At 36.0% G+C, this 25,106-nt stretch overlaps 1 protein-coding gene, 1 non-coding gene and 1 pseudogene across 3 annotated transcripts in view; 2 read left to right on the top strand and 1 right to left on the bottom strand.

The window, feature by feature from the left end:
• DLGAP2 (DLG associated protein 2) overlaps nt 1-25,106 on the bottom strand; it is a 1,288,940-nt gene that overhangs the window by 1,079,590 nt on the left and 184,244 nt on the right. The window lies entirely within an intron of this gene.
• LOC138144136 (U6 spliceosomal RNA) lies at nt 1,321-1,430 on the top strand. Its single transcript, XR_011163865.1, has one exon. It is a non-coding gene; the product is annotated as a U6 spliceosomal RNA (small nuclear RNA).
• On the top strand, nt 20,599-20,954 carry LOC138144072 (small nuclear ribonucleoprotein Sm D2 pseudogene; annotated as a pseudogene).

Genomic DNA, 25,106 nt, shown 5'->3' with positions numbered 1-25,106 from the left:
TTCTATAGAATTCACCATGAATTCCCAATCCTATGACTGAGTAAACATTATATATTCAAGGATAAATTCATTCACCTCATGCTCATTTCTCTGGACAACTGAATAAAGGATCTATGAAAATATTTGATGCAATAGAAAAAGGACTTGTTCTGGAGTCAGAAGACTTGTCTCTGAGTTCATGTTTTCTCACTTCATACATGGGAACATTTAGCAAGGTTCTGGCTCATCTTTAAAATGAAGGCATTTGGATAAAATTATGACTAAGTACCTCCCCTCTCCCACCCTTCAATTAAATGGTCTAATAATCTTATTGAACTATCTTTAACAAAGAATAAAGTTTTTAAATATTCATTTAATCCACAGGTTACACTACTTCTGACAATTATTTTTCTCACAACAGTTATAAGAGAAGAATAGATATATGCTTATAATTTTTAAGTATACAAATCCACAGAGTTAATCTTATTTTTTTCCATAAACACAGATAGTGAAAAACTACCTCCCCCTAGACAGCCATCTCATAAGTGAGATCCATTTGTTATGTGGAGAATCAGATGGGTTACATGATGATAACCCTCCCCCAAAAAAATTCATATCATGGTTCTTGACACACAGAAAGTACTTAATAATTTCTTTATTCATTACCCAAGTAGGTGAATAGAAAGAGGCAGTAAAGAGTACTGGATCTGATGTTAGAGGACCTGGGTCTATATTCCAATTCTGACATTTACTAATGATGTAGCCTGAGTTCTATTACTTATAAAATATGAAGGTTGTATTAGATCACCTCTAAGATGTTTTCTGTCTTTTAATCTATGAATTTTATTCATGTATATATGCACATATATTTATGTATATGTGTGTATACACATATGCATTTATATACACATATGTGCATGTACTATACATGCATGTCATATATAATGGTAATTATATTCAACTTTTGTATAATATAAATAGCTTCTATATGTATATGTATATATACACAAATTAAATAAACCGATGCCTTGCTCCAACACCCAAACTTAGAGACCCAAATTCCCTTATATTTGGTAACAAGCAAATAGGATAGAAAAGTGAACACTGGAAAAGAGGGGAGAAATTCAGATTCTGAAGTATGAAAAGCCAGATGGAGGGTTATTGATCTTGGCATTTGCACAATGGCTTCAACAGTAAACTCAGCCTAAGGCATGTTGCAGAATCAGAGCAATGGAGAGAAAAGGACAAAGTGTAAAAGGAGTTTGAAAGTAGAACTGATAGCACAAATCAAGACAGGTTCCAGGGAATATAACTTAAAATTACCATCTTTAAATCAACTTAGTGCTCACTTCGGCAGCACATGTACTAAAACTGGAATGACACAGAGAAGATTAGAAATATCCCCTGCAAAGGGATGACACACACAAATCTGTGAAGCATTCCATAATTTTTACACCAAAGTTGACCTCCAAATACAAGACTCAAGGGAAACATAAAAAGGTAAAAACAAGAAGCAAGAAAGAGAAAACATAAGAAGTTTAATAATGTTAAACTGTTTATATTTCTATATGGCAAGATAATATTTGTAACTCTTAATTTTATCACTATAAAAGTAATTAGGAGGATGTGAGATGGAGGATGTGGATCTGAGGTGACTTTGATGCAATGATACCACTCTCAGAAAAAGACACAACAAAAGGGTGAGAAAGAAAATTGTGCTGGAAGAAGGAGGAGAGAGATTGAATGGGTTATGTTATTTCACATAAAAGAAGCATGAAAGAGTTAGGAGGGGAAGATGGAGGAGGGGGGGTGGGCAAAACTTAAACCATACTCTCATCAAAATTGGCCCAAAGAGAGAATATATACACACTCAGTTTCATATAAAAATCCATCTTACCCTATAAGGAAGTAAAAAGGGACAGGATAATAGAAGAGAGATGGGGGACTGATAAAAGGAAAAATATATTGGGGAAGGTGGTGATAATAATTAAAACACTAGTGAGGAGAGAAAGCTTTAGAGGGAAGAGGGGGGATAAACAAGTGAAAAATAGCATGAAGGGAAATACACAATTAATTATATATTAGTTACAAATGTGAATGGGATGAACTCACCCATAAAACAGAAGTGAATAGCAGAATGGATTAAAACCAGAATGTGTTCACAAGAAACACTTGAAACACAGAGATACAAACAGGGTAAAAGTCAAATGAGAATCTATTATGCTTCAACAGAGGCAAAGGAAGCAGGGGTTGCAATCATGACCTCAGACAAAGGAAAAGTAAAAATAGAGGGGGCAGAGTCAAGATGGCAGAGTAGAAGTAGCACCTCCCTGCTGCTTTGGCTTCTACCTTCCCCCTTCCCCAATCAATGTAAAAAAGGGGACTCTGAACAAACTTTGGAGCTGCAGAACCCACAAAATGACACAGAGAAGCTAACCTCCTGCTGAGGACAGCCCGGCAGGTCTGCCGGCAGGAATCAGCCAACACAGCACTCTGGAAGCCGAGTCCAGGCCAGTGTGAGCAGGAGGTTTTAGCCCCAGGGTGGATCTGATCAGCTACCAGCTGGAGGGACTCCAGATCAACAGCAGCTGTGGCCGTTTCCAGGATTATCAACACACAGATGCAAACAAAGCACAAAGTGAGAGGTCAGTGCAGTCTGGACTTTGGGAACCGCTAGGTGGGAGTGTGTCAGGTTTTGACCCTGGAGCAAGAAGCCCCTGAGGTGCCCGGCACAGCCAGCCAGCCCACCCCACATGGCAACTTCAGCTCCTGGCCTGCAGAGTGTAGGGGGACCAAGCGACCACTCTGAGGGGTATTCGCTCTTGCTTTAACCTGCTTGGATCTGGATTGCAGTCTAGGGTGGAGGTCCTGGGTTGTGTGTCCAGCTTTCCAGAGCCTATGGAGGCCTCAGAGAGGGCACCCATCTAATACCTCCAGCAGATGAGAAAACCCCAGTGTTTGGGATGAAAGCTCCCCTGTCTGGTGGCAGAGTCCTACTGTGGCAAAAAGCCCAAGGGTCAAGTGACTGAGGGACTACATGACCAGCCAAAGGAAACAAAGCAAACAAAACATTCCAACATTAGACTCCTATTTTGGGGAGGAAAGGAGCAAAGCATGGAACAGGAGGAAGACAGTGAAATCAGGACTCCTGCACCAAAAGCTTCAAAGGAAAATATGAGCTGGTTACAGGCCATAGAGGACCTTAAGAAGAAGATAAGAGAAATGGAGGAAAAACAGGGAAAAGAAATGAGAACGATGCAAGAAAATTACAAAATGAGAGTCAACAGCCTGAATGAGGAAAATAACACCTTAAAAAAAATGACTAACTCAAATGGCAAAAGAGGCTCAAAAAGGCAATGAGGAAAAGAATGCCTTAAAAAGTCGAATTTGCCAGATGGAAAAAGAATCTCAAAAGCTCACTGAGGAGAATCATTGCTTCAGAATTAGATTGGAGCAAATGGAAACTAGTGACTTTTTGAGAAATCAAGATGCTTGTTAAATAGATCCAAACAAATGAAAGAATAGAAGGCAATGTGAAATATCTCGTGGGAAAAACCACTGACCTGGAAAATAGATACAGGAGAGATAATTGAAAAATTATTGGACTACCTGAAAGCCATGATCAAAGTAAGAACCTAGAAATCATCCTCCAGGAAGTTCTCAAAGAAGACTGCCCTGATGTTTTAGAAACAGAGGGCAAAATGGAGGTTGAAAAAATCCACTGATTACCTCCTGAAAAAGATCCCAAAAAGAAAACTCCTTGGAATATTATAGCCAGGTTCCAGAATTCCCAGATTAAGGAGAGAATATTACAAGAAACCAGGAAGAAACAATTTGAATATTGTGGAAATACAATCAGGATAACCCAGGATCTGGCAGCTTCTACATTGAGGGACCAAAGGGCTTGGAATATGATATTCTGGAGGTCAAAGGATCTGGGATTAAAACCAAGAATCACCTACCCAGCAAAACTGAGTATCATGTTTCAGGGGAAAATATGGTCATTCAGTGGAATAGAGGACTTTCAAGAATGAAAAAAACAGAGTTGAATAGAAAATTTAACATTCAGATACAAGAAGCAAGAGAAGCATGAGAAGTTCCTGATCAAATTGTCATAAGAGTCCTGATAAACTGCCTCAGTAAACAGGATTGTACTTCCTATGGATGGGTGCTTCACGGTTTCCCCCGAGACTTATACCAAGCAATTCTGCTGGATACTTCGGGATTCATGCCCAACGGATACACCAACAGGTTGAAGCAAAAATTTTTGAATCTTGATAAGTGAGTGTATCCATTAGTTGACTTCCCTGTAGTTTGAATGACAGCATTTTGATCTAGAAGAGACCTTATAAATGACCAAGTTAAAACCTTGTCATTCAGATGAGGAAGCTATACTCCAGAGGAAATGACCAGCTCAGAGACAGACAGGTTGTGAGTGATGGAGCCAGGCTTTAAATTCATGTCCTCTGGCTCTAAAACTAGAGCTAATTATACTTTCTGATGCCCACTAGAGAACTGTCATAGAACATTTTCATCTACTTCACATTGATGAGTTTTCAATGTTTTCTTGTGTGTTGAATTCTGCTCCTCCTCTGGAAAGGCACTTCCTGTAGTATAGAACACTGGACTTAAGAAGACTTTGGATGACCTAGATTTGAAACCTAATTCTTCCACTTGCTACATTTGTGACCTTGGGTGATTCACTAAACCTTTCTGAGACTTAGTCTACTCATCTATAAAACAGATGAAATCACCTCTGCCTATTTTATGGAATTATTGTGAGAATCCAATAAAATATGTGAAAATTCTATGGAAAATTGTAAAACACTAAAAAAAAAAAAAGTAAAAATAGATCTAATTCAAAAAGACAAAGAAAGAAACTATTTCTTATTAAAATGTACCATATAAATACTAAACATATATGCCCCAAATTATATAACATCTAACTTTTTGAAGAAGTTGAATGAGTCACAGGAGGAAATAGATAATAAAATTATATCAGTAGGGAACTTCAACTTTCCCCTCTCGGAACTAGATAAATCTAACAAAAAAATGAACAAAAAAGAAGTTAAGGAGGTGAATACAGTTCTGGAAAAGTTAGATATGGTAGATCTCTGGAGAAAACTGAATGGGAATAGAAGGGAAAATACATTTTTTCTCAGCTATACGTGGCACCTACACAAAAATTGACCATGTACTAAGATATTAAAATCTTACAACCAAATACAGAAAAGCAGAAATAGTAAACACATCCTTTTCAGATCAAAAGGCAATACAAATTACAAAATAAAATTACATTTCTAAAATTCCAGAATTACAAAAAGATCACCACCAATGAAGAGGAAATTAAGATAATTTTTAGGAGCTGTTTTGCACAATTACACGTTAATAAATTTGACAATCCAAATTAAATGGATGAATATCTACAAAAATATAAATTACCCAGATTTACAGAAGAAGTAAAATACTTAAATAACCCAATCTTTAAAAAGGAAATTCTGCAAGTCACCAATGAACTTCCAAAGAAAAAATTCCCATGACCAGATGGATTCACAAGTGAATTCTATCGACCATTTAAAGAACAATTAATCCCAATACTATATAAACTATTTGGAAAAATAGATGAAGAAATTCTACCAAATTTCTTTTATGATCCATATATGTTGCTGATACACAAATCAGGAAGAACCAAAAGAGAGAAAAAAAATTGTAGACCAATTTCCCTTATGAATATTGGTGCAAAATTTTTAAATAAAATATTAGTGAAGAGATTACAGCAATATATCACGAGATGACACATTATGACTGGGTAAGATTTATATCAGGAATACAGGGCTGGTTCAATATTAGGAAAACAATGAGCATAATTGACTATGTCAATAATAAAGCCAACAGAAATCATCTCTAGAGATGCAGAAACAGCCTTTGACAAAATACAGCACCCATTCCTATTAAAAACACTAGAAAGCATAGGAATAATTGGAGCTTTCCTTAAAATGAAAAGCAATATTTATCTAAAACCATCAGCAAGCATTATCTGTAATGGGGAGAAGCTAGACGTCTTCCCAATAAAATCAGGAGTGAAGCAAAGATGCCTATCATCACTATTATTTAATATTGTAGTAGAAATGTTAGTTATAGCAATAAGAGAAGAAAAAGAAATTAAAAGTAATTAACTAAGCAATGAGGAAAGGAAATTACTACTGTTTGCAAATGATATGATGTTATACTTAGAAAATCCTAGAGAATCATCTAAAAAAGTAGCTGAAATAATTAACAACTGTAGCAAAGTTGAAGTTTGAAAAAAAGAAAAAATAAGCCCACATAAATCATCAGCATTTCTATATACTACCAACAAAATCCAGTAGCAAGAGATAGAAAGAGAAATTCCATTTAAAATAACAATAGACAAGACAAAATACTTGGGAGTCTACCTGCCAAGACAAAACCAAGAAATATATGAACACAACTATAAAATGTTTTTCATACAAATAAAGTCAGAACTAAACAATTGGGAAAATATTAATTGTTCATGGGATGGCTGAGTCAATATAATAAAAATGACAATTCTAGTAATTAATTAATCTATTTATTCAGGGCCATACTAAACTGTCTAAAAATTATTTTATAGGAAAAAAAACAACAAAATTCATCTGGAAGAACAAAAGCTCAAGGATATCAAGGGAACCAATGGGAAAAATGCAAAAGAAGATGGTCAGAACTCAAACTGTATTATAACATAGTAATTATCAAAAAAAATCTAGTGCTAGCTAAAAAATAGTGACAAAAAAAACAGAATAGGTGCAAATTATACTATAATAAATGACCATAGTAATCTACTATATGATAAGGCCAAAGAACCAAGTTTTGGGGGGTGAAAAGCATTATTTGACAAAAACTGCTTAGAAAACTGGAAACAGTATGGCAGAAACTAGGCATAGACAAACAGCTCATACCATATGCCAAGATAAATTCAAAATGGGTACATGATTTATACCTAAAAAAAATGATACCATAAGCAACTTAAGAGAGAATTGAATAGTTTATCTGTCAGATTTATGGATAAGGGAAGAGTTTAGGATCAAAGAGGATACAGAGAGCATTACAAAATGTAAAATAGGTCATTTTGATTGTATAAAATTTAAAATTTTTTGCACAAACAAAACCAATGAACCAATATTATAGGGAAAGCAAAAAACTGGGGGGGGGAGTTTTACAATTATATCTGATAAAGACCTCATTTCTCAAATAAATAGAGAATTAAGTCAAATTTGTAAAAATACAAGTCATCTCCCAATTGATAAATGGTCAAAGAATACAAACAGGCAGTTTTAAGACAAAGAAATCAAAGCTATCTATAGTCATATGAAAAAAAAATGTTCCAAATCACTATTGATCAGAGAAAACTCTCAGGTACCACCTCACACTTATCAGAGTAGCTAGTATGACAAAAAAGAAAAAAGTATGTTGGAGGAGATGCAGAAAAATTGGGACACTAATGCATTATTGGTGGAATTGTGAAGTGATCCAACCATAGGGCAATGTGAAACTACACGCAAAGGGCCATAAAATTGTGCATACCCTTTAATCCAGCAACACCACTGCTGGGTCTCTACCCCAAGGACATAAAAAAAATTTAAAAGGACCTATTTGTGCAAAAAAAAAAATAGAGCAGCTCTTTTTCTGGTGGCTAAGATTTGGAAATCAAAGGGATGCCCATCAATCAGGGAATGGCTAAACAAATTGTGGCATATGATTGTAATGCAATGTTTTTGTGCTGTAAGAAATGAGAAGCAGGGTGATTTCAGAAAATCCTAGAAAAACTTACATGAACTAATGCATACTGAAGTGAAGAGAAACAGAAGAACATTGTACACAGGAATAACAACATTGTTTGATAAAGAATTGTAGATGATATAGCTCTTCTCAGCAATAAAATGACCCAAAACAATCCCAAAAGACTAATGATGAAGCATACTATCCACCTCCAGAGAAAGAATTGCTATTGATTGAATACAGACTGAACCATGCTGTTTTTCACTTTCTTTTGTTTTTCTTTTGAATCTTCTTGTATAAAAATTACTAATATGGAAATATTTTACATAATTGCATGTGTATATATACATATATATGCACATATACATACATATATAGACATGCATATATTATATAAAGTATTTGAAAAGGAGTCTGTGTTGTCTTTTCTCATATCCCCAGTAGCCTTGTGCATAGTGCATATACATATATACATATATTATACATATATATGTATATATGTATTATGTTTACCATCTCAGGTAGGGGTAAAGGGAGGAAGAGAAGGGAGAATAGAATTTGAAACTTAAAACTTTAAAAATGTTTTCAAAATTAGGAAAAAATCAGTCTCAACAGCCAGAAGCTAATATAGCAGCATTAGGCAAGCAGAATGATCTCAGCATTTAGAAAAGATAATAACTCTCTGCTGTGTCATTTTGTATTAACTGAACTCTAATAGGGATGGCTAGAGGATCAGTTAGAAGAAAATTACCACAGAGCAATCTGAGGGAAACTATGAGATGGTAGGCATCAAATTAATGGGGAGAGGGAAGGGAAGGGGGACAAATTTAATGTATATGTGCCAGGTCCTTTCTATTAATGATGAAAAATGGAACTTCTTTATTTGAAAAGGGGAATGGGTTTTCAGATGGCAACTGAACACTTAAAACCCACCAAATTCCAAACTGAGACTAGATGCCACACTGTACAATATATAGAAAAGTTCAGCTATGCATCAAGTTTATGTTTCTCATCTCTAGGTTCATTTTCCCCTAGATTGAGCTGCAGGAAACTATCTTCTCTCCAGGAGTAAATATCACAAAAAGAATCAGCAGAGAAAAGAGATGTGCAAAGAAGCAAATGTATAGAGCTCTGCATTATCCTCACAAGAGTGACAAGGGAAATAGTTGAGATGAGTATCTCTTTTCAATTGTTTGTGAGAATTCATTAATTGTTTCATTTTTTAAAGAAAAGATTAACAAAAAATGAATTGTAATTGTCACTGTGAGCTAAGCCTCCCCCTGCCATTACAGATTTTATGGTGCTTATTGCAGGCTACCAACCAAAGCATATTCCAATAAGCCAATATAACTTCTAGCATTTTACAATTACAACTTGCTATCTATGATAAAGCAATGGTCTATGACTGCTATTCTAAAATTCACTGTATTTGGTACTCCTAGAGTTTTTCCAAGATGAAGGGAAAAAACTCAATTTATCCAGATAAGGAGATGTGTACCTAGGGATTTAGTTCAAATGCAAAATTATGTCAAAAAGAGATATATAATCAAAGGTTCCAAAACCTTGTTACAGTGGGTAAATAGCCCAGATGTTTTATAGTCAAAAGATATCCTGAGATTAATAGGATGTTTAAAAATATACAAAAGAAAACAAATATTAACAATCAGAAGGGGACACAAACAGGACAATTTGTTAATATCTCATTTGAGAGACAGTTGGGAGTCATGATGAAAGAGCACTGGACTCAGAGTGAGGAAGACCTGAACTTACCATACTGCCTCAAACACTTAACAGCTGTGCTACCCTGGCCAAATATCTTAACCTCTCTCAGCTCAATATCTTCATCGTAAAGAAAAATAACTGTGATGATAATAGTATCTACTTCATAGGCTTATTGTGAGGACAAAAGGAGTAATACATACAAACTACTTCACAAAGTTTAAAGTGAGCTGTTAGGATCAAATTTGACTGTACTTTGAAAAATTTATAAGTAAAGGAAATTCATGTTTTCATGTAAGATTCTTTTTTCATTTTTTGTATATTCAAATATTTGTTTTTGTCAGTTAACTAAGCACATAATTTTAAAAGAAATACTTTAGAAAGAAGCTATGCCAGTGTGCTGACTTTTAATATTATAAGGCAGTTAAATGCTAAGGCACAGAGAAATATAGTAGTCTGTACCAAAATGAATTACTCTAAATTTATTCATTGGTCATCAAGACCTACCATGTTTCTTGATTTATGTCTATATATTATAGATTAGACTTCACAGAAGTTAGTTCAAAACAAGGTAGTTCATAGCAGATAATTGACTTTCATTTTCATTAATGTTTGATACAAGATGAAACATTTTAAACTTATACTCTAAATTGACTTGGAAACATATTCTTTAAAGACATTTTTTTTGAAGGGCAATTGGGGTTAAGTAACTTGCCCAAGGTCACATGGCTAGTTTTTGTGTTAAGTGTCTGAGGCCAAATTTGAACTCAGGTCCTCCTGACTCCAGGGCCGGTGCTCTGTTCACTGCACCACCTAGCCACCCCGAAACATATTCTTAAATCACTAGCAATATTACATTGATGCAACATAGGATACTCTTTGTCCCCTGTCCTCTTCTTGCCTTCTCTTTCAGAGGAATTACTTGTACTATCCCCCTGGCCTGAACTGGACTCTCCTCCACCATCTCTACCTCTTGCCACAAGGCCCAAAACAGACAACACCTCTTTAATCAAACCTTCTCTGGTCTTCTCTGATCATGACTCCTCCCTTCTCAAATTAAACATAACTCTTTGCCTGGAATTCTCCTTTTCATTTATGTCAATCTCCCTTATGTCAGTTATTTATGTTTATATCTTTCCTTCTATTAAGCTGTAAACTATTTGAAAAGGGGCCTATGTCATCTGACCTCATATCCCAGTAGCTTTGTACATAGTAAATGCAACAAATGTTTGGGGAAATCAATTGAATTCTGAGGGCACAATGGCTGAATGGTAAAACATTTTTTGTTACAAGGTTAATAGTTATATTTCTAGAGAGAGAGAGATAAAAACCACCAGTCCCAGCACAAGTGCACATTTCTAATGGTCAGTGCATTCTCTGCTTCCTTTAACAGGTGTTTAAGTTTGATAATTTTCAATTCAGATCATGTAGCTTCGTTTTGTACATATTAATAGCTAAATTCTTCAATAAATAATGTCATGATCAAAAGCAGACCAGCCTATGTGTCTAATATGTTCATGCTTGCTGAAGAAAGTCACTTTTCTGTGAGCTTGGAGGCATCAGAATTTCAGTGGGCTAGCCTTAGGATAAAACTGATCTTCCCCTGGCTTATATTGATGTCACAAAATGTCAGAACTGAAAGGAACTTTGGAGAATTTATAGCATAATCTCTTTGTTGTACTTAAAAAGAAATTGAAGTCAAGAAAAGCCATTCCTTGGTTGAAGGACATAAAGTGATCTTACTAAGACACAGTTCTGACCAATGAAAAAGACATTTCATTCAGAGTACTTCCATTTCAGTGGGAAGTCTTCAAAATTATTGGGGAAGGTAGAGAAGATAGGTTTTCTCTCTATCAATGTGAGAAAACCATGAGTCTGTGGCCAAGTAATGGTGTGTCATTTTCTGGAATCAGGTTTGAGAAAATAACCAATAATCTTCTCCTTCTCCTTTTCCTCCTCTTTCTCCTTCTTCTCCTTCTCCTCCTTCCATTTGGAGTACCCAGTCAAAGGAATATTCTTGCAATTAGATATGAAAAGAGGACACCATCAAGCCAAGTCTGGGCAAGAGATCCCAAGTCTGATGTTTCCTCCATGGGGCATACACTGAAGAACATAGACAACATCATAGTGGATGGATTAGACTGTCTCTTAACAAGAATTATTTTGAAAATGGAGATTAATATGTAATTTCTTTTGAAACAAGTTCTAAATACTTCTCAGGCAAACAGTTTGTGTCCATTTGTATCAAATGTCTCAGCATCTCAGTATTCTTGGAGGAATTATCACTCAAGAATTATCTTAGAACAATCTCTTGACAGAAACATCAGAATCCCTACAACCAGCTTCATTTGGTTATCTCAATATGTTTTCCAGGTAAACATAAAAATAAATACAAATAATAGATTAAAAAGTACTAGTCCTAGGGGCGGCCAGTTAGCACAGTCAGTAAGAGTACCGGCTCCAGTGTTGGGATGACCTGGGGATCGAATTCAGGCTGAGACACTTAGCACCCACCCAGAAACACCTGGCCGTGTAACCTTGAGCAAGTTACCTAACCCTGATTGCTTTAAAAAAAATACTAGTCTTATTTGAAATCATTATCAATAGAACACTCATCATTTGCCTCATTTTTAATGCTTATTGTACCAATTGTTCAAGGTACATCTGCCATATGCAATAAAAAAACTCCATTGCTTGGTTTGAATTTTCCATGTTCCACTTCATTTCACCCAGTAGTAACCTATTATAAATTTTTCACTAAAAAAAAAAAGAAAAGTTAAACTCAAATCAGCCACCTCTGAACTGTAACATTTTCCCCTCCGTTTAAGAAAATACTTTGTAAGCTAAAAAAAAAAAAAAAAATGGGTTCAATTTTAATTCTTCAAACTGACACAGGTCCTGAGAAATATTACTTGAACTCTATAAGAGACATAATGAAAGTCACCACTCTACCTTGAAAAGTCATTCTAAAAGGTCTGAATAGATCAATTAATTATCAATTAATTAGGTGAAGATCAATTCTCAGCTTTTCCTGTTTTTCTTTCCCTCTGTATGAGGTAGTTTTAAGAAATATTTTTTTTCTCTAATGTTTAGGTGAAGGATGATCAAGAAGGGTATCCATGTGTATAGAATATTCTGGGATATATGCAAAAAAAATGTTCTATATTACAAGTAGAGGGGCAGCTGTGTGGTGCAGTATAAAGAGTGCTTGGCCTGGAGTAAGAAAGACTTGAGTTCAAATTCGGTCTCAGAGGCTTATTAGCTGTGTGGCCCAGGGCAAGTTATTTAAACCTGCTTACCTCAGTTTCTTCATTTGCAAAATGAACTGGAGAAGAAAATGCCAAACCACTCCAGTATCTTTGCCAAGAAAACCCTAAATGGGGTCATGAAGAGTCTCACAGGACTGAAACAACTGAACAACAACAAAAATATTACAAGTAATTAGAGTCAATGGATAATATATTTAAACGACCTTTTCCCTCTTCTTTACTGCTTCTGCATTGTTTGGTCACGTGGAAGCCACACATGAAAAGTCTATAGTTTTTATTCTTAAGATCACCAAGATTAAAAGGGATATTCCTACAATGAATGAACCACTAATCAAGCCAAAATATTACAGAAGAACCAAAGCAAAATTAGCTCACGTTGAACTTGAAATTCTCTCTGGGTATGTATATTTTGGGAACTTTCATTTTAAGCCAAAAACCCTATATATAAATATACAGCACACATAGGAAAAAAAATATGAAAAAGTATCTTTCAGAAAGAGTTAATATCATATTTGAACAACTGAAAAGAATTTGTAATGATATTCTATGTAGTATTTTCAGCTTCACTCAAATTCTGCATTAGTAAAAATCAAAACAGGATTTCACATTTTAAAAAAACACAAAACAAATATTTATTGCTCACTCAAAAAAACAGAAATAATGCTGTGATACTTATTATAAACTTTACAATTTGGCTGATTTTCTTCCAAGAAATTTGCTTTATATATTTCCACTTTATGTAAGTCCATTTTTATAATATATAATTATAGGAAAGCATAATTGTCCCCATTTTGCTGATTGAAACACTTCAAAAGGTCAAGTGAGATAGCCAAGGCCATAGTGTAAACTGGCAATAGAGATGAGAAGAGATGGAAGACTTGCCTATTTTTAGCCAATTTGTTTCCCAGCAGTTAAGATTGCAAGGTTAAAGAGGATAAGAAAATCAACCTAAACTATCTGAAAAGCTGCTTCTTCTTTAAAAGATATTTCTTTAACTTCAGATGTAAGAATCCTCCTACAAGAAAAGTACTTCCAAAAACTTGTTATAAAACTTTAAAAATTATACATACATATATACATTTATATACATGTTCATATACATATATGTAACTATGTATATAAAAACAACTTATGTAAAAAACTGAGTATTAACAATATTACCATATTGCATTTATATAGCATGTTATAGCTTTCAGAATGGTTTCTTATCCAATACTCTTTCAATTCTCTTAATATCTTCAATGTAGGTAAATCAAGAGTTCACAAAATCTCAGAGGCTGTTCAGTGCAGCCCATATCTGAACAGGAATCCTATCTACAGCTTCTCTAATAAGTTATCATCCAGCTGTTTTTAAGGCATTCAATGAGAGCCCTTTCCCCCAAACTCTCAAGTTACTCGATTACCCTGTTGGATTATTCCAGTTGATAAGAAGGATTTCTTATCCCAAGTTCAAATTTGCCTCTGAAATTTTAGGTCCTATTTGCAGATGAGGAAGCTGAACTTCAGAAAGACTAAATGACTTGATGGAATGACTATAAACCCCTTGAGGAGAGTAACTCTTTTGTTTCTGTCAGCCTTGGTGCCATTTATTAATCACTATTTCTGGGTGACAACAACCAGAAATACTAGATGGCTAACAAACTCATGTTGAATTGGTTGCAGATTACAAAGCCAATATGGAGCAGAGCAAAATCTAGAACCTGGGTTTTCTGATTCATCATCCAATACTCTTTCTACTTCACCACAGTGCCAAATGGATAGAACAGAACCAATAATTTTACCTGATGATACTAGCAATATGGTGAATAGCAAGAGGATAAAATAAGTTGAAAATTCTTAGTAATAATACTCTTTACTATGATATTGTTTATGTATTTGGGAGAGAAAAGAAGTTCTGAAACTAAAGAATAAACACTTGTGGATTTAATGGGTCATAAAATCATATCTAAGCCTAAAATATATTTTACAAGAGAGCATATAACTTAAATGAAGTCTTCAGCTGCAACACCATTAAATCTTTGCTTAGTCATGAAGAGAAAGTTGCTTGCATTTCCTTGCAATGAAAATGATAAGGTTTTGTGATATGTAAACAGTATTTATTATGTTCATTTAGTAAGTTTATTTTTCCCTCTTTTACAAAAAGAGCAAGAGAAGGAAACGAGTACAAAGGCTAGACAAGAATCAGGATTAAAGGATGAGGAGGGCAAAGTCATATGGATCTGACATACAGATATACCAAATTCCAGAAAGTTTTTAATTAAATCACTTTAGAGGTGGCTTTTGTGGGACCTGCAAGTACAGCTAAGTAACATAGAGTAATAGATTTAGAGTTTTAAAAAATATTACAGATCATTAAATCCAACCCCCTCAACATACAAATGAGGAAACTGAGACCCAAAAGAAGTTTAATGATTTACCCAAGGCCACAAAAGTAGTAAGTGGCAAAGTCAGGATTTGAGCCTAGGACTTTTAACTCCAAATCCAGCATTCTCTCCAGTGGACCAGAACAACATCTCCTCCATTAAAAGTCCTATATGAATCAATCATTCAAGCTGGGTAAGGGCCTTATCGAAGACCAGATTATCCAAGGAGATTTACATGAGAGCATTGGAGGTAGGGGGAAAGGAAAAGGTAGAAAGGGAAACAGAACCAACCCTTTTGCAACAAGGTCGTTCCAGGAATTATTACAAGAAAGCTAGAGACAAAGGGACAGACATGGAGAGAACAACTGCATAGCAAAGAGGTACGGACCAATCATAGGGTGATTATATGTGGCAGGATTTGTATTCTCATCACACTATGGTCCTCACCCTATTGCCACCCTCTTCACCTCAAAACCATTCTCAATTCACACACCTGCCAATCCTTTTTCAGTTACATTAGCAACAGGGTTCAAAAAATACCTAGCCAAAGACTTGAAGAGTTTTCCTCAAAACTATGGGTCATTTTCAGATCCCTCAAAATATTTTATAACACAAAAAAATTGATTTCCATCTGATACCATCTTGCCGACAACAGTCAGGGAACCTTCTGTTTGTTTTGGAGATTTGGCAGGAATATGCTTAGTCCATATCAAAGGCAGCTAAGCAAGTTATCTTTATGTTACAAGAAAAGGCTCTAAAATTATTGTAAATAATGCCTTTCTCAGGAAGGCCCCAGTGATTAGGCATCCAATATGACAAACACATATGGCAAATACATAATTTGCTTCTGTCTTCCATAAAAGTTATGAGTAAGGCTTTAATTTTCTGCAAATATGGAGAGTAAGGTTGACTTTGACAAGTAACAACCAGCTATGATGCACTCCTTAACATAAGTGAATATGAAAGTGAATATGAAATATTGGAGGAACACTTCTTTGCTCTCCATATTAGCAAGAATAATTGGGAGTGCATTAAAAGAATGGAACAAATACTTCAAAGAGTTGGAAAATATAGGAAAAATACAGGAATCTGAAGACATATAAGGGAACAATAAAAGGAGATTGGACAGTAAAAGAATGAAGGGAAGACAAAAAACTGTTGAACATTTAGAATAAATTATCAGACCTTACCCAAAAAGGGAGAATGATACCCAACAAAGGAAAAATGGCTTCTTGTGTTTCAAGGATGAATAATCCATAGGTATCATTAAGAAATACATCATCCATTAACTTAGATCAGAAGAAGAAGAGTGGAATATTGCTGGGGAGTGCCTCCCTGCTAACAGGCACCTAGGGAATCATACGTTGAACTGTCTTTCAGGGTCTTCAATGAATTGACTCACATGAGTGTTGAACCATTGTAAGTGATTTATGAAAAATCACCCTCCAAAAAAAAAAAAGCAAAAGAAAAAAAGAAAGAAAGGAAAATCTCCATGAAAGAGAGCCACTAAAGGACTGAAAGGAAAAATTATTTTTCTGTCTCTCTTCCTCCTCCTTTTCCTCCTTTTCTTCCTTCTTTTCTTTCTCCCTCCCTCTCTCTCTAAGTGGTAGAGAATGAACTCTTCAAACTATAGACCCTTGAGCTATTCCTCGTAAAATTCTAAAATTTCTGATTAAAGAGATGGTTTGTAAGCACTGAGTAAAGGGAAATTATGAATTTGATGAAGCCATGTTGGTTAGTAGCCAACAGATCATGCTAGAATTTCCTTTTGTCACAAGGTTATTCAACTGGTAGAGTAATATCACAAACTAGTGGTTCTGAAGATTTTTTTATCCCTTGAAGCACAAGACTCTATTATTAGGTACTGTGGCATACTGCATGTTTAAGACAGCAATAAAGAAAGGTTTACATGTATTGAGGCTTGCAGACACATTACCTAAGCCATGAGATTTTGCCATTCCTCCTTCCCATACTATATTTTCCTTTTCACCCTCTTCTTTTGTATCAGCAAACATCCCAAGCGTCCCCAGTGTTTGCTGCCAACACAGGTTCTTGGATCTGCTTTGTTAAAGGAAAGCAACTCAAAATGGGTTAACAAGCTTACTTTAATCAGTCAAACATATGTTGTTTACCTAGTTCAGGGGGAAAAGGTCAGCACCCCAAACTTCAGAATATACAGACAGAATCATCAAGACAGAGAAACAGATCAAGTAAACAGTTTCCAAACTGTCCGACCATTACATCCATACCAAATCAACATCTGGGTTTTTCAAAGCGGTGGGGGGGAAGGGGGGTGCCTCTCTCAACAACGTCTTCCCACAATCCAGATCAAATCACAGAACACTTCTCAAAGTGAGCCCCAAAACAAAGCTACACATCAGGACTTATATAGCCTTCTCAAGGCTCAGAGAATGTAACAAACTTATTGACCCACTGGCCAATCAAAAAGTATCTACTGAAAAACAAGCATCCCACCCCAGGCTCCAGGTGCACTTTAGCCTAGGGGCAGGGAAGATCTTTAAATTTGCATTTCCATTACTTCTTTCTTTCCCTTCCAAGGGCTACTAGTGAAGCCTATAGCCTTGCCACACTGAAAGATGAGTTGCTACTGTGATACTCCCAATGCCATACCAGGAAAAGCAGTTAACAAATTGTAACTGGGAAGAAGAGCTGGGGCATGTAAAAGGCTCTCAGCATACCTATCTGAAAGTGCCATGGAACACCTTTCAGCAATCACTGACTTTAAATAGTATGACTGAATTTCAGGAAAACATCACATGTTTGTTCATGCTTTTTTATGAAAAATATGAAAGTGTGGAATAGAAGATAGCATATTTTCAGGGATTGTGGAATTACTTCACTGACTGAACCTAGAGTAATCATGAATGGGTCAAAGTCAACTTGGATAGAGATTTCTAGTAGAGTGTTCCAGTATCCTATCCTGTTCATATTTTTATCAACAAATTATACGAAGGCATAGACATCATGTATAACAAATCTGTGACACAAAGAAGATGGTGAAGCCAGGAAAAGCAGCTGAGATAGACTGTGTGTGCAATATGTGTGTTCGTATGTATATATGTGTGTGTGTGTGTTTGTGTGAAGGTATGTTTTCTATATAGAGACATATGTATATATATACATATTCACATGCATGTAGATACATGTATGTGCATTGATGGAGAAGATCCTGGATGAAAAATAGCTCTCCTATTCCCTAGTAGAGGACAGAATTAGGCTTGTCCAGTCCCATCCTTGGTCTGCTTTCCCCAAATGACCAAAGCTGCTACTCTACTCTCACTATTCTGTCCTCCACTAAAGGTGTGCAGCTCTGTCTCTGCCTCATCACCAGACTCTGCCCATACCTTTATCCTTAGAAGAGTTCAAGCACTTTCACCCAAAGGAAAAGTTCATGTCACCCTACTATAGTTACAGTTCTACTCAAGCCCAAGTTCCTTAAGTTCTAAGACTTTTGTTTTTGTCTTTGTAACTCCAGCATTGGGTACAGTAATAATTGTTTATTGAACTGAAATTTGAAAGGCAAAATTGACTGCAGCAACAACTTTACCAAAACTAAAAGGATTTTGTCAGCAAACATTTAGTAAAATGTTTAAAGTTAGCCCAACCCTCCCACCTAATTTCCAATCAGTGAATTTTAAAATACATGCAGTCTTCTTGTCCTAGTAAGGAAAGGGAAACAAAGTACATGTTCATTGACTGGGGGGAGGGGTGTGGCTGAACAAATTATGGTACATGAATGAAATGGGATATTGCTATACTATGAGAAATAATGAATCTGTAAATAAACAGGTAAGCATAGAAAGACATGTAAACTGATACAAAGTGAAACAAGCAAAACTAAGAGAATATACAGTTCTGCAACAATGTGAACAAAAAGAACTATCAAAATTGAACACTGCAGTTGTAAGGACTAAGATTGTCTATAAAGAAGTAATATGAGAATTCACCACCTTAGTTTCTTTACAGAAGGGTGAAGGGGAACTATGAATATGAAAGACACTATTGGACTCAATTCAATCCATTAATTAGTTTTGCTGAACTGATTTTTCCTCTTTTTTTATTCCTTATTTTTAAGAATAGCTCTTTGTGTGAGGGAAAAGGATATTTCAAAATGAAGGTGATGTAAAAAAACAGAAAATAGCAATTTAATTAGTTTCTAATTTAATTAAAGTTTCTAAAAACATATAGCCAAGACTTCACATGAAACATTAGTGCTGTTGACAATGCTACAAGAAAGGTCAGAGGAAGTCTTCTTAGAGCAATTAAATGTACCAAAAAATCAGGGGCAGCTAGGTGGCACAGTAAGAGTGCCGGCCCCGGAGTCGGGAGGACCCGGAATCAGTTCTGGCCTCAGATGCTTAACACCCACACAAAAAAACTGGCGGTGTAACCTTGGGCAAGTTACTTAACCCCAATTGCTTTTAAAAATATCAGGAAGTATTTATGATTTTTGATTTATGACTTTAGTGGGGAAATCATAACCTGTAACCAAAAAAAATCATTTAGAGAATACATATATGGTCATCCAATGCTACCTTAAAAAGTAATGGTTAGGGGCAGCTAGGTGGTACAATGAATAGATCACCAGCCCTGGAATCAGGAGGACCTGAGTTCAAATCCAGCCTCAGACACTTAACACTTACTAGCCTTGTAACCTTGGGCAAGTCACAACCCCAATTGCCCTACCTGCCCCTCTCCAAAAAAAAAAAAAAAAAACAAACGTAATAGTTAACCATAGAAAGCTTTAGAAAGAATTAAGCTCTCTAGTGTTAGATATTATGCAATAATTTCAAACATCTTGTCTTTTTATGTTTATATTCCCATTTATCAAATAGCCACAGATGACAGATGAGAAGTTTCCTATTAATGTTAGGATATCATAATTCAATGTGAGCTATCATTATTATCCTCACTCATGTCATTCTTCTTATCTTTCTCCACAAAACTGAGAAATAAATGGCCCTAAAACAATTTGCTACCCTGATATTATTCTTTAAAATTTAATTATACAAGAAGATAAAATAACTTCATTTTATCTGAAACAATCAATCAAGAAGCATTTAAGAAGTATGCATGCACCAACCACTATGCTAGGGGCTGAGAATATAAAGAAGGGGAAAAAAAAAAGGAAATGGTGTCTCCCCTAACGGAGCTCAATCATATAAAGTAAGATAACATAAACGCAGAAATAAACATACACAAAACAAATTCAAGTCAATGTTGAAAGGGGACACTAGAAATAGGGGAGATCAAAAGAGGCTTAGGTGCCAGCCCAGTCGAACTATTATCTTTCTTCAGACCCTGAAAGGGAAATCCCAGAAACTTGAACCCAAGAGCCCTATAAATAGTAACATTAAATAATGACATTTAAAAAGAAGCATTGTGGTGGCAGCAATAGTGGAGCCAGAGCACAGAGGCAGCCGCAGCACAAGGAAGGCAGGACTGCAAAGTTCTCAGGGGCCACCGCTACCATGAGTCTCTTAAACAAACCCAAGAGCAAGATGACCCCTGAGGAGCTGCAGATGGGGAAGGGGAGGAGTTCACATTGGGCTCAGGGCACTGCTCTCCCAGTTCAGTGAAGAACAACACCCAGTTTCTCTTCAACTGCCACAACAAGAAAAAACTTCTGGGCCGAGTGAAGGCCTTTGACAGGCACTGCCATGCTGTCTTGGAGAATGTGAAAGGCATGTGGACAGAGGTACCCAAAAGTGGCAAAGGCAAGAAAAAAACAAAACCAGTGAACAATGATCATTACATTTCCAAGATGTTCCAGAGGGGAGATTCAGTCATCGTGGTCCTCAGGAACCCACTCATTGCTGGTAAGTAGTGGAGCCAGAGCTCCCCTTCCCACCCCAATACTCAGCCCAGTAAGGTTGAGGGGTCCACTAGCTTTACCTTTTGTGAATAAAACCTTCCTGGTTTGTATTTTGTTGTTTTGTTTTGTTTTGTTTTGTTTTCAAAAATAAAAAGAAGAAGAAGAAGCATTGCATTAGCTTTGTCATTGCACATTGAGAATCATGGGATTTTTCCATCTGACTTTCAACTGAAACTTTCCAAATGTGGTGTTTCTGTTAGAATGTGAGCTCCTTGTCTTACTTTCCCATTTGTAATGTCACCACTTAGCACAGTGCTTTGCATATAGTAAATGCTTAGTAGTCACTTCATTCATAGAGAATGTAGAGCTTAACCTGGCTCTGGAAAGAAACAACAGTTTCCAAAAAGCAAAGGTAGAGAGGGAGTACATTCTAGGCCTGGACAATAGCTTTCCAGATCTGATACTGTGCCTCTTTTGAAGTTACCTTTAGTACGGTTACAGAAGCACCACCATGCTCCCAATCACCCAGGTTCAAAACCTTTGTGTCATATTTGATCCCTCACTCAGGAAGGGTAGGTGGTACAACATTGGACCTGGAGTCAGAAAAATGTGACTTTAATTCCAGACTCAAACACTTATTATCTATGTATCCCTGTGCAATTCACTTAACCTCAATCTGCCTCAGGATCCTCAACTATAAATGTGGATAAATAATAGTATCTACCTTCCAGGATTGATGTGAAGATCAAATAAATTATTTATAATTATAAATAAATAAATATTATAAATAATTATATGCCTGCATATAATATGGACTTAATAAATACACATTTCTTTCCTTCCCCCCTTATATTTCCCCGTATATCCCATCTGTTCATCACCTTCACATGTCCCATAAATGACCTTTTCTATCAACTCATATAACCACCACCTTGGTGCAAGCTTTCATTACCTCTGTTTGAAATATTGTAATAGTTGCCTTTTCGTTGATCTCCCTTACTCAGGTCTCTTCCAACTCTAAGCATTCCTCCATTTATCTGCCAAAATAGCATAGGTCTGACTATCCAGCCTCCTCACCATTCAATAAATCCCAAAAGTTCTCTCCACATATTCTATGATTCTGAAATATCAGAGGAGCAGTCAGGTTAGAAGAGAACCAGGAGATAGCAATGTTGTTCAAACCTAGAGAGGAAACTCTCTCTGTAAGGAAGAGGTGATCAACTGTGTCAGATGCTGCCAAAAGGTCAAGAACAATGAGGACTGAGCCAGGGAAAGTCAGAAGATTTAAATACCCAGTCTTCCTCCTACTAATCTCTTCTACCTACCACCACATTGCCTCATCATGTATGCTCCTATATATTTATAACAATGCCTTTCATAAAGTAAGTGTTCAATTTTTGATGGATTGCAGTGACATTCACAAGAATAATCATTTGGGCTCAGTCTACAGTAACTCAATGTACTGTAAATTCTGCTAATGTAGTTAATTCTTGATTAACAGATTATGCAAGGAATGAGGGAGTTAGCTGATTTTTTTTGTTTCAACTTCTATTGTTAAATATCTCTTTATACTATATACAAAGTATCTTTTCATGCCTTATTAAGTTTATGTCATTTAGGCTAGAGAGGAGCCTCACAGTCATCATTGTGAGTATTAATTTTCATTGCATAATAAGACTTGCTGTAGAAAGTATAACAGCTGGAACTGAATTTGTAGTGACCCCAAGGCATTCCCTGTAAATTACTGGTTTTCTAATAAATCCTTGATCATCATTTAGTTTCTTGTGATTCTCCTCTTTCTCACCAAAGCTAAAAACTTATAGATAACTGAAGGCTCTTTTAAAGAGGGATTTTCCTCAGCTAAACAAAACTGTCTTAAGTTTTTAGTCTTATGACATATCTCCCAACAAAATCATGTGGCATAGCAAAATGATTTAAGTTCCTGGATAAAATTTCACATAAGAGTAAACCAATTCCTAGTCATACCAGATTTTAAACTGTATTGTAAAGCAGCAGTCATCAAAACTACTTGGTACTAGTTGAGGAATAGAGTAGTGGATCAGTGGCATAGATTAGGTGTAGAAGACACAGTAGTCAGCTATAGTAATCTACAGTTTGATAAACCCAAAGACTCCAGTTTCTGAGATAAGAACTCACTATTTGACAAAAACTGCTGGGAAAACTGGGATAAAGTATGGCAGAAACTGGGCATAGACCAATATCTTACACGGGATACTGAAATCAAGTCTAAATGGGAGCATGATCTAGATATAAAGGCTGATACTGTAAACAATATGGGAGAGCAAGAAATAGTTTACCTCTCAGATTTATGGGGAAGGGAAGATTTTATGACCAAACAAGAAATAGAGAGTGTTACGAAATGCAAGATGGATAATTTTTATTGCATTAACTGGAAAAGTTTTTGTACAAACAAAGCCAATGTAACCAAGATAAGGAGAAAAATGGAAAACTGGGAAAGAATTTTTATAACCAGTGTCTCTGATAAAGGCCTCATTTCTAAAATATAAAGAGAACTGAGTCAAATCTATAAGAATACAAGTTATTCCCCAATTGATGTGGAAAAGTATATGAACAGGCAGTTTTCAGAGGAAGAAATTAAAGCTATCTATAATCATATGAAAAAATGCTCTAAATTATTATTGATTAGAGAAAAGCAAAGCAAAACAACTCTGAGGTACCACATCTCACCAGTCAATTGGCCTAACATGACAAAACAGGAAAATGATAAATGCTGGAGAAAATATGGGAAAATTGGAACACTAATGCATTGTTGGTGGAGTTGTGAACTGATCCAACCATTCTGGAGAGCAATTTGGAACTATGCCCAAAGGGTTATAAAAATGTGCATACCCTTCAACTCAGCAATACCACTTCTAGGGCTGTATCCTAAAGAGATCATACAAAATCATACATATATACAAAAATATTTATAGCAGCTCTTTTTATGGTGGCAAAGAATTAGAAATCAAGGGAATGCCCATCAATTGGGAAATGGCTAAACAAGTTGTGGTATATGAATGTAATGGAACATTGATTTTTCTATAAGAAATGAGGAGCAGACAAACTTCACAATAACCAGGAGAGACTTAAATAAACTGATGCTCAGTAAGGAGCAGAACCAGGAGAACATTGTACACAATTACAGACACATGGTATCTGTGATGACTGACTTTGATAGACTGGGCTAATCTCAGCAATGCAAGGGTATAAGACAACTCCAAAGGACTCATGATGGAAAAGACTATCCACATAGAAAGATTTACAGAGTCTGAATGCAAATTGAAGCAAACTACTTGCTTTCTCTTTCATTTTGTTTTGTTCCTTTCTTGTTGTTCATTCCATTGGTTATAATCCTTCTTTACCACTTGACTAATGTTTAATGTGAAGGTATTTGTAGAACCTATATCAGATTGCATGCCACCAGAGGGGGCTAGGGGAGAGGAAAGGGAGAGGGAGGAAATTTGCAACTCAAAAGCTTGTGGAACTGAATCTTATAAACTAAAAGTAAATTAATTAATTAATTGATTGATTTTTTTAAAAAAAGAGTAAACCACTTAAGTCAGAGAACTGACTTTGTTCTGTATAATCTTACAACAACTAGGAGCTCCCTATGGTCCCATGTCAGACAGGATAAAGTCAATAGTCAATAAAGATTTATTAAGTGCAGTCTGTGTGCCAGCATTTTACTAAGCTCTGGGGATACAAAGATGAAAAAGTGGATTTTTACTAATAATTACTAGAAAAAATAATGAAAGGCTTCATGTGTTTTGAGAGTATACATGACAGCAGGGCCCAATTCTACTAAGCCATAGCCTTATCATTCCATGGTCCCTTGAAGTTATTTGTGTTTTCTAAGTCAATTTATTTTATATGCATTAATATTCTAATCTGTCCTTCCTACTGTCCAGGAAGGAAAATAAGGAAGGAAGGGAGGGAGAGAGGAAAGGAGGTAAGAAGGAAGGAAGGAAGGAAGGAAGGAAGGAAGGAAGGAAGGGAGGAAGGAAGGAAGGAAGGAAGGAAGGAAGGAAGGAAGGGAGGGAGGGAGGAAGGGAGGGAGGGAGGGAGGGAGGGAGGAAGGGAGGAAGGAAAGGGAGGAAGGAAGGAAGGAAGGAAGGAAGGAAGGAAGGAAGGAAGGAAGGGAGG

This window comes from Petaurus breviceps, unplaced genomic scaffold, assembly GCF_028583685.1.
Source record: "Petaurus breviceps papuanus isolate PSGF00001 unplaced genomic scaffold, PetGlider_PUasm1.0 90686, whole genome shotgun sequence".
In the NCBI taxonomy this organism is placed as follows: Eukaryota; Metazoa; Chordata; class Mammalia; order Diprotodontia; family Petauridae; genus Petaurus; species Petaurus breviceps.
Note: the sequence above shows the minus strand (reverse complement) of the source record. Positions and strands in the feature narration are given on the sequence as shown.